Source organism: Elephas maximus, chromosome 18, assembly GCF_024166365.1.
Source record: "Elephas maximus indicus isolate mEleMax1 chromosome 18, mEleMax1 primary haplotype, whole genome shotgun sequence".
Lineage (NCBI taxonomy): Eukaryota > Metazoa > Chordata > Mammalia > Proboscidea > Elephantidae > Elephas > Elephas maximus.
In genome coordinates this window covers 570998-587388 of record NC_064836.1, presented here as the reverse complement: position 1 = coordinate 587388, position 16391 = coordinate 570998, and positions in this window count along the sequence as shown.

The following is a 16391-nucleotide window of genomic DNA, read 5'->3' as shown; positions in this document are numbered from 1 at the left end:
AGTTTTAGCTGGAAGGGCTTGGGAAAGCAGCCGGGGAGAAAAGGCCTCTTGCTATTCTCTTTTCTTTCTGCCCGAATGCGGTCATTTGGCACTTGCCAAAGCAAGGTTTCCCAGCACAAACTACAAAGCAGGAGCTCTCTCCTGGCAGAGGAAATCCCATGCAGTGTTGCCCTGGCGAGATAGTGTTGCTACAGTGAGGCCCAGGGAAAACACACTGCCTAGAGAAATCCTAGCAAAGCCCTGTGTTTCCCCACAGGAATGTATGTCCGTTTCAGTTCTTTGCCAGCAACGGAGCTCAGAGGCAACGTCAGATTGTGTGTATCTCAGTGAGAGAAAGAACACTGTGACTTCCCCCGTTCCTCTGACGAAAGCAGTTAGAGGGAGAAAAGCGTCCTTTGCTTTCGCTTTCCCGCAATGAGCTCGACAGATCTGCCCTTCGCGAAGGGCCGTTTTCCCCCGGAGAACTGCCTCGCGGTAGCCCTGTTCTGGAAGTGGAACGAGTATGCAGTGTTAGCGTTCAGCTAATGTGAAGGCTCGCTTTGGCCCAGGGCAAACGAAGCGCCGGGGGAAATCTTAGCAGAGCCCGGCGCCTTTCCACGGTTCAAAGCGTGGAACTGCAGACTCTTTTGCAAAGAAGAGAGCGCCCAGGCAACAGCAGCCTGCAGATTTCTCAGTGAAAGGGAGAACTCCCTGACTTCATCCAGTCCTCTGAGCAAAGCAGGCAGAAGGAGAGAAACTTTCTTGCCTTCCTCTTTCCTGCAACGAATTCCTCATTTGCTCTTGCAAACGCAAGGCTTCTTCTGAAAAACTACGTCACGGTGCAGGGATCCTTCCAGAGGAGCAACGACATAGTTTTAGCTGGAAGGGCTTGGGAAAGCAGCCGGGGAGAAAAGGCCTCTTGCTATTCTCTTTTCTTTCTGCCCGAATGCGGTCAATTGGCACTTGCCAAAGCAAGGTTTCCCAGCACAAACTACAAAGCAGGAGCTCTCTCCTGGCAGAGGAAATCCCATGCAGTGTTGCCCTGCCGAGATAGTGTTGCTACAGTGAGGCCCAGGGAAAACAGACTGCCTAGAGAAATCCTAGCAAAGCCCTGTGTTTCCCCACAGGAATGTATGTCCGTTTCAGTTCTTTGCCAGCAACGGAGCTCAGAGGCAACGTCAGATTGTGTGTATCTCAGTGAGAGAAAGAACACTGTGACTTCCCCCGTTCCTCTGACGAAAGCAGTTAGAGGGAGAAAAGCGTCCTTTGCTTTCGCTTTCCCGCAATGAGCTCGACAGATCTGCCCTTCGCGAAGGGCCGTTTTCCCCCGGAGAACTGCCTCGCGGTAGCCCTGTTCTGGAAGTGGAACGAGTATGCAGTGTTAGCGTTCAGCTAATGTGAAGGCTCGCTTTGGCCCAGGGCAAACGAAGCGCCGGGGAAATCTTAGCAGAGCCCGGCGCCTTTCCACGGTTCAAAGCGTGGAACTGCAGACTCTTTTGCAAAGAAGAGAGCGCACAGGCAACAGCAGCCTGCACGTTTCTCAGTGAAAGGGAGAACTCCCTGACTTCATCCAGTCCTCTGAGCAAAGCAGGCAGAAGGAGAGAAACTTTCTTTCCTTCCTCTTTCCTGCAACGAATTCCTCATTTGCTCTTGCAAACGCAAGGCTTCTTCTGAAAAACTACGTCACGGTGCAGGGATCCTTCCAGAGGAGCAACGACATAGTTTTAGCTGGAAGGGCTTGGGAAAGCAGCCGGGGAGAAAAGGCCTCTTGCTATTCTCTTTTCTTTCTGCCCGAATGCGGTCAATTGGCACTTGCCAAAGCAAGGTTTCCCAGCACAAACTACAAAGCAGGAGCTCTCTCCTGGCAGAGGAAATCTCATGCAGTGTTGCCCTGGCGAGATAGTGTTGCTACAGTGAGGCCCAGGGAAAACACACTGCCTAGAGAAATCCTAGCAAAGCCCTGTGTTTCCCCACAGGAATGTATGTCCGTTTCAGTTCTTTGCCAGCAACGGAGCTCAGAGGCAACGTCAGATTGTGTGTATCTCAGTGAGAGAAAGAACACTGTGACTTCCCCCGTTCCTCTGACGAAAGCAGTTAGAGGGAGAAAAGCGTCCTTTGCTTTCGCTTTCCCGCAATGAGCTCGACAGATCTGCCCTTCGCGAAGGGCCGTTTTCCCCCGGAGAACTGCCTCGCGGTAGCCCTGTTCTGGAAGTGGAACGAGTATGCAGTGTTAGCGTTCAGCTAATGTGAAGGCTCGCTTTGGCCCAGGGCAAACGAAGCGCCGGGGGAAATCTTAGCAGAGCCCGGCGCCTTTCCACGGTTCAAAGCGTGGAACTGCAGACTCTTTTGCAAAGAAGAGAGCGCACAGGCAACAGCAGCCTGCACGTTTCTCAGTGAAAGGGAGAACTCCCTGACTTCATCCAGTCCTCTGAGCAAAGCAGGCAGAAGGAGAGAAACTTTCTTGCCTTCCTCTTTCCTGCAACGAATTCCTCATTTGCTCTTGCAAACGCAAGGCTTCTTCTGAAAAACTACGTCACGGTGCAGGGATCCTTCCAGAGGAGCAACGACATAGTTTTAGCTGGAAGGGCTTGGGAAAGCAGCCGGGGAGAAAAGGCCTCTTGCTATTCTCTTTTCTTTCTGCCCGAATGCGGTCATTTGGCACTTGCCAAAGCAAGGTTTCCCAGCACAAACTACAAAGCAGGAGCTCTCTCCTGGCAGAGGAAATCCCATGCAGTGTTGCCCTGGCGAGATAGTGTTGCTACAGTGAGGCCCAGGGAAAACACACTGCCTAGAGAAATCCTAGCAAAGCCCTGTGTTTCCCCACAGGAATGTATGTCCGTTTCAGTTCTTTGCCAGCAACGGAGCTCAGAGGCAACGTCAGATTGTGTGTATCTCAGTGAGAGAAAGAACACTGTGACTTCCCCCGTTCCTCTGACGAAAGCAGTTAGAGGGAGAAAAGCGTCCTTTGCTTTCGCTTTCCCGCAATGAGCTCGACAGATCTGCCCTTCGCGAAGGGCCGTTTTCCCCCGGAGAACTGCCTCGCGGTAGCCCTGTTCTGGAAGTGGAACGAGTATGCAGTGTTAGCGTTCAGCTAATGTGAAGGCTCGCTTTGGCCCAGGGCAAACGAAGCGCCGGGGGAAATCTTAGCAGAGCCCGGCGCCTTTCCACGGTTCAAAGCGTGGAACTGCAGACTCTTTTGCAAAGAAGAGAGCGCCCAGGCAACAGCAGCCTGCAGATTTCTCAGTGAAAGGGAGAACTCCCTGACTTCATCCAGTCCTCTGAGCAAAGCAGGCAGAAGGAGAGAAACTTTCTTGCCTTCCTCTTTCCTGCAACGAATTCCTCATTTGCTCTTGCAAACGCAAGGCTTCTTCTGAAAAACTACGTCACGGTGCAGGGATCCTTCCAGAGGAGCAACGACATAGTTTTAGCTGGAAGGGCTTGGGAAAGCAGCCGGGGAGAAAAGGCCTCTTGCTATTCTCTTTTCTTTCTGCCCGAATGCGGTCAATTGGCACTTGCCAAAGCAAGGTTTCCCAGCACAAACTACAAAGCAGGAGCTCTCTCCTGGCAGAGGAAATCCCATGCAGTGTTGCCCTGCCGAGATAGTGTTGCTACAGTGAGGCCCAGGGAAAACAGACTGCCTAGAGAAATCCTAGCAAAGCCCTGTGTTTCCCCACAGGAATGTATGTCCGTTTCAGTTCTTTGCCAGCAACGGAGCTCAGAGGCAACGTCAGATTGTGTGTATCTCAGTGAGAGAAAGAACACTGTGACTTCCCCCGTTCCTCTGACGAAAGCAGTTAGAGGGAGAAAAGCGTCCTTTGCTTTCGCTTTCCCGCAATGAGCTCGACAGATCTGCCCTTCGCGAAGGGCTGTTTTCCCCCGGAGAACTGCCTCGCGGTAGCCCTGTTCTGGAAGTGGAACGAGTATGCAGTGTTAGCGTTCAGCTAATGTGAAGGCTCGCTTTGGCCCAGGGCAAACGAAGCGCCGGGGAAATCTTAGCAGAGCCCGGCGCCTTTCCACGGTTCAAAGCGTGGAACTGCAGACTCTTTTGCAAAGAAGAGAGCGCACAGGCCACAGCAGCCTGCACGTTTCTCAGTGAAAGGGAGAACTCTCTGACTTCATCCAGTCCTCTGAGCAAAGCAGGCAGAAGGAGAGAAACTTTCTTTCCTTCCTCTTTCCTGCAACGAATTCCTCATTTGCTCTTGCAAACGCAAGGCTTCTTCTGAAAAACTACGTCACGGTGCAGGGATCCTTCCAGAGGAGCAACGACATAGTTTTAGCTGGAAGGGCTTGGGAAAGCAGCCGGGGAGAAAAGGCCTCTTGCTATTCTCTTTTCTTTCTGCCCGAATGCGGTCAATTGGCACTTGCCAAAGCAAGGTTTCCCAGCACAAACTACAAAGCAGGAGCTCTCTCCTGGCAGAGGAAATCTCATGCAGTGTTGCCCTGGCGAGATAGTGTTGCTACAGTGAGGCCCAGGGAAAACACACTGCCTAGAGAAATCCTAGCAAAGCCCTGTGTTTCCCCACAGGAATGTATGTCCGTTTCAGTTCTTTGCCAGCAACGGAGCTCAGAGGCAACGTCAGATTGTGTGTATCTCAGTGAGAGAAAGAACACTGTGACTTCCCCCGTTCCTCTGACGAAAGCAGTTAGAGGGAGAAAAGCGTCCTTTGCTTTCGCTTTCCCGCAATGAGCTCGACAGATCTGCCCTTCGCGAAGGGCCGTTTTCCCCCGGAGAACTGCCTCGCGGTAGCCCTGTTCTGGAAGTGGAACGAGTATGCAGTGTTAGCGTTCAGCTAATGTGAAGGCTCGCTTTGGCCCAGGGCAAACGAAGCGCCGGGGGAAATCTTAGCAGAGCCCGGCGCCTTTCCACGGTTCAAAGCGTGGAACTGCAGACTCTTTTGCAAAGAAGAGAGCGCACAGGCAACAGCAGCCTGCACGTTTCTCAGTGAAAGGGAGAACTCCCTGACTTCATCCAGTCCTCTGAGCAAAGCAGGCAGAAGGAGAGAAACTTTCTTGCCTTCCTCTTTCCTGCAACGAATTCCTCATTTGCTCTTGCAAACGCAAGGCTTCTTCTGAAAAACTACGTCACGGTGCAGGGATCCTTCCAGAGGAGCAACGACATAGTTTTAGCTGGAAGGGCTTGGGAAAGCAGCCGGGGAGAAAAGGCCTCTTGCTATTCTCTTTTCTTTCTGCCCGAATGCGGTCATTTGGCACTTGCCAAAGCAAGGTTTCCCAGCACAAACTACAAAGCAGGAGCTCTCTCCTGGCAGAGGAAATCCCATGCAGTGTTGCCCTGGCGAGATAGTGTTGCTACAGTGAGGCCCAGGGAAAACACACTGCCTAGAGAAATCCTAGCAAAGCCCTGTGTTTCCCCACAGGAATGTATGTCCGTTTCAGTTCTTTGCCAGCAACGGAGCTCAGAGGCAACGTCAGATTGTGTGTATCTCAGTGAGAGAAAGAACACTGTGACTTCCCCCGTTCCTCTGACGAAAGCAGTTAGAGGGAGAAAAGCGTCCTTTGCTTTCGCTTTCCCGCAATGAGCTCGACAGATCTGCCCTTCGCGAAGGGCCGTTTTCCCCCGGAGAACTGCCTCGCGGTAGCCCTGTTCTGGAAGTGGAACGAGTATGCAGTGTTAGCGTTCAGCTAATGTGAAGGCTCGCTTTGGCCCAGGGCAAACGAAGCGCCGGGGGAAATCTTAGCAGAGCCCGGCGCCTTTCCACGGTTCAAAGCGTGGAACTGCAGACTCTTTTGCAAAGAAGAGAGCGCCCAGGCAACAGCAGCCTGCAGATTTCTCAGTGAAAGGGAGAACTCCCTGACTTCATCCAGTCCTCTGAGCAAAGCAGGCAGAAGGAGAGAAACTTTCTTGCCTTCCTCTTTCCTGCAACGAATTCCTCATTTGCTCTTGCAAACGCAAGGCTTCTTCTGAAAAACTACGTCACGGTGCAGGGATCCTTCCAGAGGAGCAACGACATAGTTTTAGCTGGAAGGGCTTGGGAAAGCAGCCGGGGAGAAAAGGCCTCTTGCTATTCTCTTTTCTTTCTGCCCGAATGCGGTCAATTGGCACTTGCCAAAGCAAGGTTTCCCAGCACAAACTACAAAGCAGGAGCTCTCTCCTGGCAGAGGAAATCCCATGCAGTGTTGCCCTGGCGAGATAGTGTTGCTACAGTGAGGCCCAGGGAAAACACACTGCCTAGAGAAATCCTAGCAAAGCCCTGTGTTTCCCCACAGGAATGTATGTCCGTTTCAGTTCTTTGCCAGCAACGGAGCTCAGAGGCAACGTCAGATTGTGTGTATCTCAGTGAGAGAAAGAACACTGTGACTTCCCCCGTTCCTCTGACGAAAGCAGTTAGAGGGAGAAAAGCGTCCTTTGCTTTCGCTTTCCCGCAATGAGCTCGACAGATCTGCCCTTCGCGAAGGGCCGTTTTCCCCCGGAGAACTGCCTCGCGGTAGCCCTGTTCTGGAAGTGGAACGAGTATGCAGTGTTAGCGTTCAGCTAATGTGAAGGCTCGCTTTGGCCCAGGGCAAACGAAGCGCCGGGGGAAATCTTAGCAGAGCCCGGCGCCTTTCCACGGTTCAAAGCGTGGAACTGCAGACTCTTTTGCAAAGAAGAGAGCGCACAGGCAACAGCAGCCTGCACGTTTCTCAGTGAAAGGGAGAACTCCCTGACTTCATCCAGTCCTCTGAGCAAAGCAGGCAGAAGGAGAGAAACTTTCTTGCCTTCCTCTTTCCTGCAACGAATTCCTCATTTGCTCTTGCAAACGCAAGGCTTCTTCTGAAAAACTACGTCACGGTGCAGGGATCCTTCCAGAGGAGCAACGACATAGTTTTAGCTGGAAGGGCTTGGGAAAGCAGCCGGGGAGAAAAGGCCTCTTGCTATTCTCTTTTCTTTCTGCCCGAATGCGGTCAATTGGCACTTGCCAAAGCAAGGTTTCCCAGCACAAACTACAAAGCAGGAGCTCTCTCCTGGCAGAGGAAATCCCATGCAGTGTTGCCCTGCCGAGATAGTGTTGCTACAGTGAGGCCCAGGGAAAACAGACTGCCTAGAGAAATCCTAGCAAAGCCCTGTGTTTCCCCACAGGAATGTATGTCCGTTTCAGTTCTTTGCCAGCAACGGAGCTCAGAGGCAACGTCAGATTGTGTGTATCTCAGTGAGAGAAAGAACACTGTGACTTCCCCCGTTCCTCTGACGAAAGCAGTTAGAGGGAGAAAAGCGTCCTTTGCTTTCGCTTTCCCGCAATGAGCTCGACAGATCTGCCCTTCGCGAAGGGCTGTTTTCCCCCGGAGAACTGCCTCGCGGTAGCCCTGTTCTGGAAGTGGAACGAGTATGCAGTGTTAGCGTTCAGCTAATGTGAAGGCTCGCTTTGGCCCAGGGCAAACGAAGCGCCGGGGAAATCTTAGCAGAGCCCGGCGCCTTTCCACGGTTCAAAGCGTGGAACTGCAGACTCTTTTGCAAAGAAGAGAGCGCACAGGCCACAGCAGCCTGCACGTTTCTCAGTGAAAGGGAGAACTCCCTGACTTCATCCAGTCCTCTGAGCAAAGCAGGCAGAAGGAGAGAAACTTTCTTTCCTTCCTCTTTCCTGCAACGAATTCCTCATTTGCTCTTGCAAACGCAAGGCTTCTTCTGAAAAACTACGTCACGGTGCAGGGATCCTTCCAGAGGAGCAACGACATAGTTTTAGCTGGAAGGGCTTGGGAAAGCAGCCGGGGAGAAAAGGCCTCTTGCTATTCTCTTTTCTTTCTGCCCGAATGCGGTCAATTGGCACTTGCCAAAGCAAGGTTTCCCAGCACAAACTACAAAGCAGGAGCTCTCTCCTGGCAGAGGAAATCTCATGCAGTGTTGCCCTGGCGAGATAGTGTTGCTACAGTGAGGCCCAGGGAAAACACACTGCCTAGAGAAATCCTAGCAAAGCCCTGTGTTTCCCCACAGGAATGTATGTCCGTTTCAGTTCTTTGCCAGCAACGGAGCTCAGAGGCAACGTCAGATTGTGTGTATCTCAGTGAGAGAAAGAACACTGTGACTTCCCCCGTTCCTCTGACGAAAGCAGTTAGAGGGAGAAAAGCGTCCTTTGCTTTCGCTTTCCCGCAATGAGCTCGACAGATCTGCCCTTCGCGAAGGGCCGTTTTCCCCCGGAGAACTGCCTCGCGGTAGCCCTGTTCTGGAAGTGGAACGAGTATGCAGTGTTAGCGTTCAGCTAATGTGAAGGCTCGCTTTGGCCCAGGGCAAACGAAGCGCCGGGGGAAATCTTAGCAGAGCCCGGCGCCTTTCCACGGTTCAAAGCGTGGAACTGCAGACTCTTTTGCAAAGAAGAGAGCGCACAGGCAACAGCAGCCTGCACGTTTCTCAGTGAAAGGGAGAACTCCCTGACTTCATCCAGTCCTCTGAGCAAAGCAGGCAGAAGGAGAGAAACTTTCTTGCCTTCCTCTTTCCTGCAACGAATTCCTCATTTGCTCTTGCAAACGCAAGGCTTCTTCTGAAAAACTACGTCACGGTGCAGGGATCCTTCCAGAGGAGCAACGACATAGTTTTAGCTGGAAGGGCTTGGGAAAGCAGCCGGGGAGAAAAGGCCTCTTGCTATTCTCTTTTCTTTCTGCCCGAATGCGGTCATTTGGCACTTGCCAAAGCAAGGTTTCCCAGCACAAACTACAAAGCAGGAGCTCTCTCCTGGCAGAGGAAATCCCATGCAGTGTTGCCCTGGCGAGATAGTGTTGCTACAGTGAGGCCCAGGGAAAACACACTGCCTAGAGAAATCCTAGCAAAGCCCTGTGTTTCCCCACAGGAATGTATGTCCGTTTCAGTTCTTTGCCAGCAACGGAGCTCAGAGGCAACGTCAGATTGTGTGTATCTCAGTGAGAGAAAGAACACTGTGACTTCCCCCGTTCCTCTGACGAAAGCAGTTAGAGGGAGAAAAGCGTCCTTTGCTTTCGCTTTCCCGCAATGAGCTCGACAGATCTGCCCTTCGCGAAGGGCCGTTTTCCCCCGGAGAACTGCCTCGCGGTAGCCCTGTTCTGGAAGTGGAACGAGTATGCAGTGTTAGCGTTCAGCTAATGTGAAGGCTCGCTTTGGCCCAGGGCAAACGAAGCGCCGGGGGAAATCTTAGCAGAGCCCGGCGCCTTTCCACGGTTCAAAGCGTGGAACTGCAGACTCTTTTGCAAAGAAGAGAGCGCCCAGGCAACAGCAGCCTGCAGATTTCTCAGTGAAAGGGAGAACTCCCTGACTTCATCCAGTCCTCTGAGCAAAGCAGGCAGAAGGAGAGAAACTTTCTTGCCTTCCTCTTTCCTGCAACGAATTCCTCATTTGCTCTTGCAAACGCAAGGCTTCTTCTGAAAAACTACGTCACGGTGCAGGGATCCTTCCAGAGGAGCAACGACATAGTTTTAGCTGGAAGGGCTTGGGAAAGCAGCCGGGGAGAAAAGGCCTCTTGCTATTCTCTTTTCTTTCTGCCCGAATGCGGTCAATTGGCACTTGCCAAAGCAAGGTTTCCCAGCACAAACTACAAAGCAGGAGCTCTCTCCTGGCAGAGGAAATCCCATGCAGTGTTGCCCTGGCGAGATAGTGTTGCTACAGTGAGGCCCAGGGAAAACACACTGCCTAGAGAAATCCTAGCAAAGCCCTGTGTTTCCCCACAGGAATGTATGTCCGTTTCAGTTCTTTGCCAGCAACGGAGCTCAGAGGCAACGTCAGATTGTGTGTATCTCAGTGAGAGAAAGAACACTGTGACTTCCCCCGTTCCTCTGACGAAAGCAGTTAGAGGGAGAAAAGCGTCCTTTGCTTTCGCTTTCCCGCAATGAGCTCGACAGATCTGCCCTTCGCGAAGGGCCGTTTTCCCCCGGAGAACTGCCTCGCGGTAGCCCTGTTCTGGAAGTGGAACGAGTATGCAGTGTTAGCGTTCAGCTAATGTGAAGGCTCGCTTTGGCCCAGGGCAAACGAAGCGCCGGGGGAAATCTTAGCAGAGCCCGGCGCCTTTCCACGGTTCAAAGCGTGGAACTGCAGACTCTTTTGCAAAGAAGAGAGCGCACAGGCAACAGCAGCCTGCACGTTTCTCAGTGAAAGGGAGAACTCCCTGACTTCATCCAGTCCTCTGAGCAAAGCAGGCAGAAGGAGAGAAACTTTCTTGCCTTCCTCTTTCCTGCAACGAATTCCTCATTTGCTCTTGCAAACGCAAGGCTTCTTCTGAAAAACTACGTCACGGTGCAGGGATCCTTCCAGAGGAGCAACGACATAGTTTTAGCTGGAAGGGCTTGGGAAAGCAGCCGGGGAGAAAAGGCCTCTTGCTATTCTCTTTTCTTTCTGCCCGAATGCGGTCAATTGGCACTTGCCAAAGCAAGGTTTCCCAGCACAAACTACAAAGCAGGAGCTCTCTCCTGGCAGAGGAAATCCCATGCAGTGTTGCCCTGGCGAGATAGTGTTGCTACAGTGAGGCCCAGGGAAAACACACTGCCTAGAGAAATCCTAGCAAAGCCCTGTGTTTCCCCACAGGAATGTATGTCCGTTTCAGTTCTTTGCCAGCAACGGAGCTCAGAGGCAACGTCAGATTGTGTGTATCTCAGTGAGAGAAAGAACACTGTGACTTCCCCCGTTCCTCTGACGAAAGCAGTTAGAGGGAGAAAAGCGTCCTTTGCTTTCGCTTTCCCGCAATGAGCTCGACAGATCTGCCCTTCGCGAAGGGCCGTTTTCCCCCGGAGAACTGCCTCGCGGTAGCCCTGTTCTGGAAGTGGAACGAGTATGCAGTGTTAGCGTTCAGCTAATGTGAAGGCTCGCTTTGGCCCAGGGCAAACGAAGCGCCGGGGGAAATCTTAGCAGAGCCCGGCGCCTTTCCACGGTTCAAAGCGTGGAACTGCAGACTCTTTTGCAAAGAAGAGAGCGCACAGGCAACAGCAGCCTGCACGTTTCTCAGTGAAAGGGAGAACTCCCTGACTTCATCCAGTCCTCTGAGCAAAGCAGGCAGAAGGAGAGAAACTTTCTTGCCTTCCTCTTTCCTGCAACGAATTCCTCATTTGCTCTTGCAAACGCAAGGCTTCTTCTGAAAAACTACGTCACGGTGCAGGGATCCTTCCAGAGGAGCAACGACATAGTTTTAGCTGGAAGGGCTTGGGAAAGCAGCCGGGGAGAAAAGGCCTCTTGCTATTCTCTTTTCTTTCTGCCCGAATGCGGTCAATTGGCACTTGCCAAAGCAAGGTTTCCCAGCACAAACTACAAAGCAGGAGCTCTCTCCTGGCAGAGGAAATCCCATGCAGTGTTGCCCTGCCGAGATAGTGTTGCTACAGTGAGGCCCAGGGAAAACAGACTGCCTAGAGAAATCCTAGCAAAGCCCTGTGTTTCCCCACAGGAATGTATGTCCGTTTCAGTTCTTTGCCAGCAACGGAGCTCAGAGGCAACGTCAGATTGTGTGTATCTCAGTGAGAGAAAGAACACTGTGACTTCCCCCGTTCCTCTGACGAAAGCAGTTAGAGGGAGAAAAGCGTCCTTTGCTTTCGCTTTCCCGCAATGAGCTCGACAGATCTGCCCTTCGCGAAGGGCTGTTTTCCCCCGGAGAACTGCCTCGCGGTAGCCCTGTTCTGGAAGTGGAACGAGTATGCAGTGTTAGCGTTCAGCTAATGTGAAGGCTCGCTTTGGCCCAGGGCAAACGAAGCGCCGGGGAAATCTTAGCAGAGCCCGGCGCCTTTCCACGGTTCAAAGCGTGGAACTGCAGACTCTTTTGCAAAGAAGAGAGCGCACAGGCAACAGCAGCCTGCACGTTTCTCAGTGAAAGGGAGAACTCCCTGACTTCATCCAGTCCTCTGAGCAAAGCAGGCAGAAGGAGAGAAACTTTCTTTCCTTCCTCTTTCCTGCAACGAATTCCTCATTTGCTCTTGCAAACGCAAGGCTTCTTCTGAAAAACTACGTCACGGTGCAGGGATCCTTCCAGAGGAGCAACGACATAGTTTTAGCTGGAAGGGCTTGGGAAAGCAGCCGGGGAGAAAAGGCCTCTTGCTATTCTCTTTTCTTTCTGCCCGAATGCGGTCAATTGGCACTTGCCAAAGCAAGGTTTCCCAGCACAAACTACAAAGCAGGAGCTCTCTCCTGGCAGAGGAAATCCCATGCAGTGTTGCCCTGGCGAGATAGTGTTGCTACAGTGAGGCCCAGGGAAAACACACTGCCTAGAGAAATCCTAGCAAAGCCCTGTGTTTCCCCACAGGAATGTATGTCCGTTTCAGTTCTTTGCCAGCAACGGAGCTCAGAGGCAACGTCAGATTGTGTGTATCTCAGTGAGAGAAAGAACACTGTGACTTCCCCCGTTCCTCTGACGAAAGCAGTTAGAGGGAGAAAAGCGTCCTTTGCTTTCGCTTTCCCGCAATGAGCTCGACAGATCTGCCCTTCGCGAAGGGCCGTTTTCCCCCGGAGAACTGCCTCGCGGTAGCCCTGTTCTGGAAGTGGAACGAGTATGCAGTGTTAGCGTTCAGCTAATGTGAAGGCTCGCTTTGGCCCAGGGCAAACGAAGCGCCGGGGGAAATCTTAGCAGAGCCCGGCGCCTTTCCACGGTTCAAAGCGTGGAACTGCAGACTCTTTTGCAAAGAAGAGAGCGCACAGGCAACAGCAGCCTGCACGTTTCTCAGTGAAAGGGAGAACTCCCTGACTTCATCCAGTCCTCTGAGCAAAGCAGGCAGAAGGAGAGAAACTTTCTTGCCTTCCTCTTTCCTGCAACGAATTCCTCATTTGCTCTTGCAAACGCAAGGCTTCTTCTGAAAAACTACGTCACGGTGCAGGGATCCTTCCAGAGGAGCAACGACATAGTTTTAGCTGGAAGGGCTTGGGAAAGCAGCCGGGGAGAAAAGGCCTCTTGCTATTCTCTTTTCTTTCTGCCCGAATGCGGTCATTTGGCACTTGCCAAAGCAAGGTTTCCCAGCACAAACTACAAAGCAGGAGCTCTCTCCTGGCAGAGGAAATCCCATGCAGTGTTGCCCTGGCGAGATAGTGTTGCTACAGTGAGGCCCAGGGAAAACACACTGCCTAGAGAAATCCTAGCAAAGCCCTGTGTTTCCCCACAGGAATGTATGTCCGTTTCAGTTCTTTGCCAGCAACGGAGCTCAGAGGCAACGTCAGATTGTGTGTATCTCAGTGAGAGAAAGAACACTGTGACTTCCCCCGTTCCTCTGACGAAAGCAGTTAGAGGGAGAAAAGCGTCCTTTGCTTTCGCTTTCCCGCAATGAGCTCGACAGATCTGCCCTTCGCGAAGGGCCGTTTTCCCCCGGAGAACTGCCTCGCGGTAGCCCTGTTCTGGAAGTGGAACGAGTATGCAGTGTTAGCGTTCAGCTAATGTGAAGGCTCGCTTTGGCCCAGGGCAAACGAAGCGCCGGGGGAAATCTTAGCAGAGCCCGGCGCCTTTCCACGGTTCAAAGCGTGGAACTGCAGACTCTTTTGCAAAGAAGAGAGCGCCCAGGCAACAGCAGCCTGCAGATTTCTCAGTGAAAGGGAGAACTCCCTGACTTCATCCAGTCCTCTGAGCAAAGCAGGCAGAAGGAGAGAAACTTTCTTGCCTTCCTCTTTCCTGCAACGAATTCCTCATTTGCTCTTGCAAACGCAAGGCTTCTTCTGAAAAACTACGTCACGGTGCAGGGATCCTTCCAGAGGAGCAACGACATAGTTTTAGCTGGAAGGGCTTGGGAAAGCAGCCGGGGAGAAAAGGCCTCTTGCTATTCTCTTTTCTTTCTGCCCGAATGCGGTCAATTGGCACTTGCCAAAGCAAGGTTTCCCAGCACAAACTACAAAGCAGGAGCTCTCTCCTGGCAGAGGAAATCCCATGCAGTGTTGCCCTGGCGAGATAGTGTTGCTACAGTGAGGCCCAGGGAAAACAGACTGCCTAGAGAAATCCTAGCAAAGCCCTGTGTTTCCCCACAGGAATGTATGTCCGTTTCAGTTCTTTGCCAGCAACGGAGCTCAGAGGCAACGTCAGATTGTGTGTATCTCAGTGAGAGAAAGAACACGGTGACTTCCCCCGTTCCTCTGACGAAAGCAGTTAGAGGGAGAAAAGCGTCCTTTGCTTTCGCTTTCCCGCAATGAGCTCGACAGATCTGCCCTTCGCGAAGGGCCGTTTTGCCCCGGAGAACTGCCTCGCGGTAGCCCTGTTCTGGAAGTGGAACGAGTATGCAGTGTTAGCGTTCAGCTAATGTGAAGGCTCGCTTTGGCCCAGGGCAAACGAAGCGCCAGGGGAAATCTTAGCAGAGCCCGGCGCCTTTCCACGGTTCAAAGCGTGGAACTGCAGACTCTTTTGCAAAGAAGAGAGCGCCCAGGCAACAGCAGCCTGCAGATTTCTCAGTGAAAGGGAGAACTCCCTGACTTCATCCAGTCCTCTGAGCAAAGCAGGCAGAAGGAGAGAAACTTTCTTTCCTTCCTCTTTCCTGCAACGAATTCCTCATTTGCTCTTGCAAACGCAAGGCTTCTTCTGAAAAACTACGTCACGGTGCAGGGATCCTTCCAGAGGAGCAACGACATAGTTTTAGCTGGAAGGGCTTGGCAGAGCAGCCGGGGAGAAAAGGCCTCTTGCTATTCTCTTTTCTTTCTGCCCAAATGCGGTCAACTGGCACTTGCCAAAGCAAGGTTTCCCAGCACAAACTACAAAGCAGGAGCTCTCTCCTGGCAGAGGAAATCCCATGCAGTGTTGCCCTGGCGAGATAGTGTTGCTACAGTGAGGCCCAGGGAAAACACACTGCCTAGAGAAATCCTAGCAAAGCCCTGTGTTTCCCCACAGGAATGTATGTCCGTTTCAGTTCTTTGCCAGCAACGGAGCTCAGAGGCAACGTCAGATTGTGTGTATCTCAGTGAGAGAAAGAACACGGTGACTTCCCCCGTTCCTCTGACGAAAGCAGTTAGAGGGAGAAAAGCGTCCTTTGCTTTCGCTTTCCCGCAATGAGCTCGACAGATCTGCCCTTCGCGAAGGGCCGTTTTCCCCCGGAGAACTGCCTCGCGGTAGCCCTGTTCTGGAAGTGGAACGAGTATGCAGTGTTAGCGTTCAGCTAATGTGAAGGCTCGCTTTGGCCCAGGGCAAACGAAGCGCCGGGGGAAATCTTAGCAGAGCCCGGCGCCTTTCCACGGTTCAAAGCGTGGAACTGCAGACTCTTTTGCAAAGAAGAGAGCGCCCAGGCAACAGCAGCCTGCAAATTTCTCAGTGAAAGGGAGAACTCCCTGACTTCATCCAGTCCTCTGAGCAAAGCAGGCAGAAGGAGAGAAACTTTCTTGCCTTCCTCTTTCCTGCAACGAATTCCTCATTTGCTCTTGCAAACGCAAGGCTTCTTCTGAAAAACTACGTCACGGTGCAGGGATCCTTCCAGAGGAGCAACGACATAGTTTTAGCTGGAAGGGCTTGGGAAAGCAGCCGGGGAGAAAAGGCCTCTTGCTATTCTCTTTTCTTTCTGCCCGAATGCGGTCAATTGGCACTTGCCAAAGCAAGGTTTCCCAGCACAAACTACAAAGCAGGAGCTCTCTCCTGGCAGAGGAAATCCCATGCAGTGTTGCCCTGCCGAGATAGTGTTGCTACAGTGAGGCCCAGGGAAAACAGACTGCCTAGAGAAATCCTAGCAAAGCCCTGTGTTTCCCCACAGGAATGTATGTCCGTTTCAGTTCTTTGCCAGCAACGGAGCTCAGAGGCAACGTCAGATTGTGTGTATCTCAGTGAGAGAAAGAACACTGTGACTTCCCCCGTTCCTCTGACGAAAGCAGTTAGAGGGAGAAAAGCGTCCTTTGCTTTCGCTTTCCCGCAATGAGCTCGACAGATCTGCCCTTCGCGAAGGGCCGTTTTCCCCCGGAGAACTGCCTCGCGGTAGCCCTGTTCTGGAAGTGGAACGAGTATGCAGTGTTAGCGTTCAGCTAATGTGAAGGCTCGCTTTGGCCCAGGGCAAACGAAGCGCCGGGGGAAATCTTCGCAGAGCCCGGCGCCTTTCCACGGTTCAAAGCGTGGAACTGCAGACTCTTTTGCAAAGAAGAGAGCGCCCAGGCAACAGCAGCCTGCAAATTTCTCAGTGAAAGGGAGAACTCCCTGACTTCATCCAGTCCTCTGAGCAAAGCAGGCAGAAGGAGAGAAACTTTCTTGCCTTCCTCTTTCCTGCAACGAATTCCTCATTTGCTCTTGCAAACGCAAGGCTTCTTCTGAAAAACTACGTCACGGTGCAGGGATCCTTCCAGAGGAGCAACGACATAGTTTTAGCTGGAAGGGCTTGGGAAAGCAGCCGGGGAGAAAAGGCCTCTTGCTATTCTCTTTTCTTTCTGCCCGAATGCGGTCAATTGGCACTTGCCAAAGCAAGGTTTCCCAGCACAAACTACAAAGCAGGAGCTCTCTCCTGGCAGAGGAAATCCCATGCAGTGTTGCCCTGCCGAGATAGTGTTGCTACAGTGAGGCCCAGGGAAAACAGACTGCCTAGAGAAATCCTAGCAAAGCCCTGTG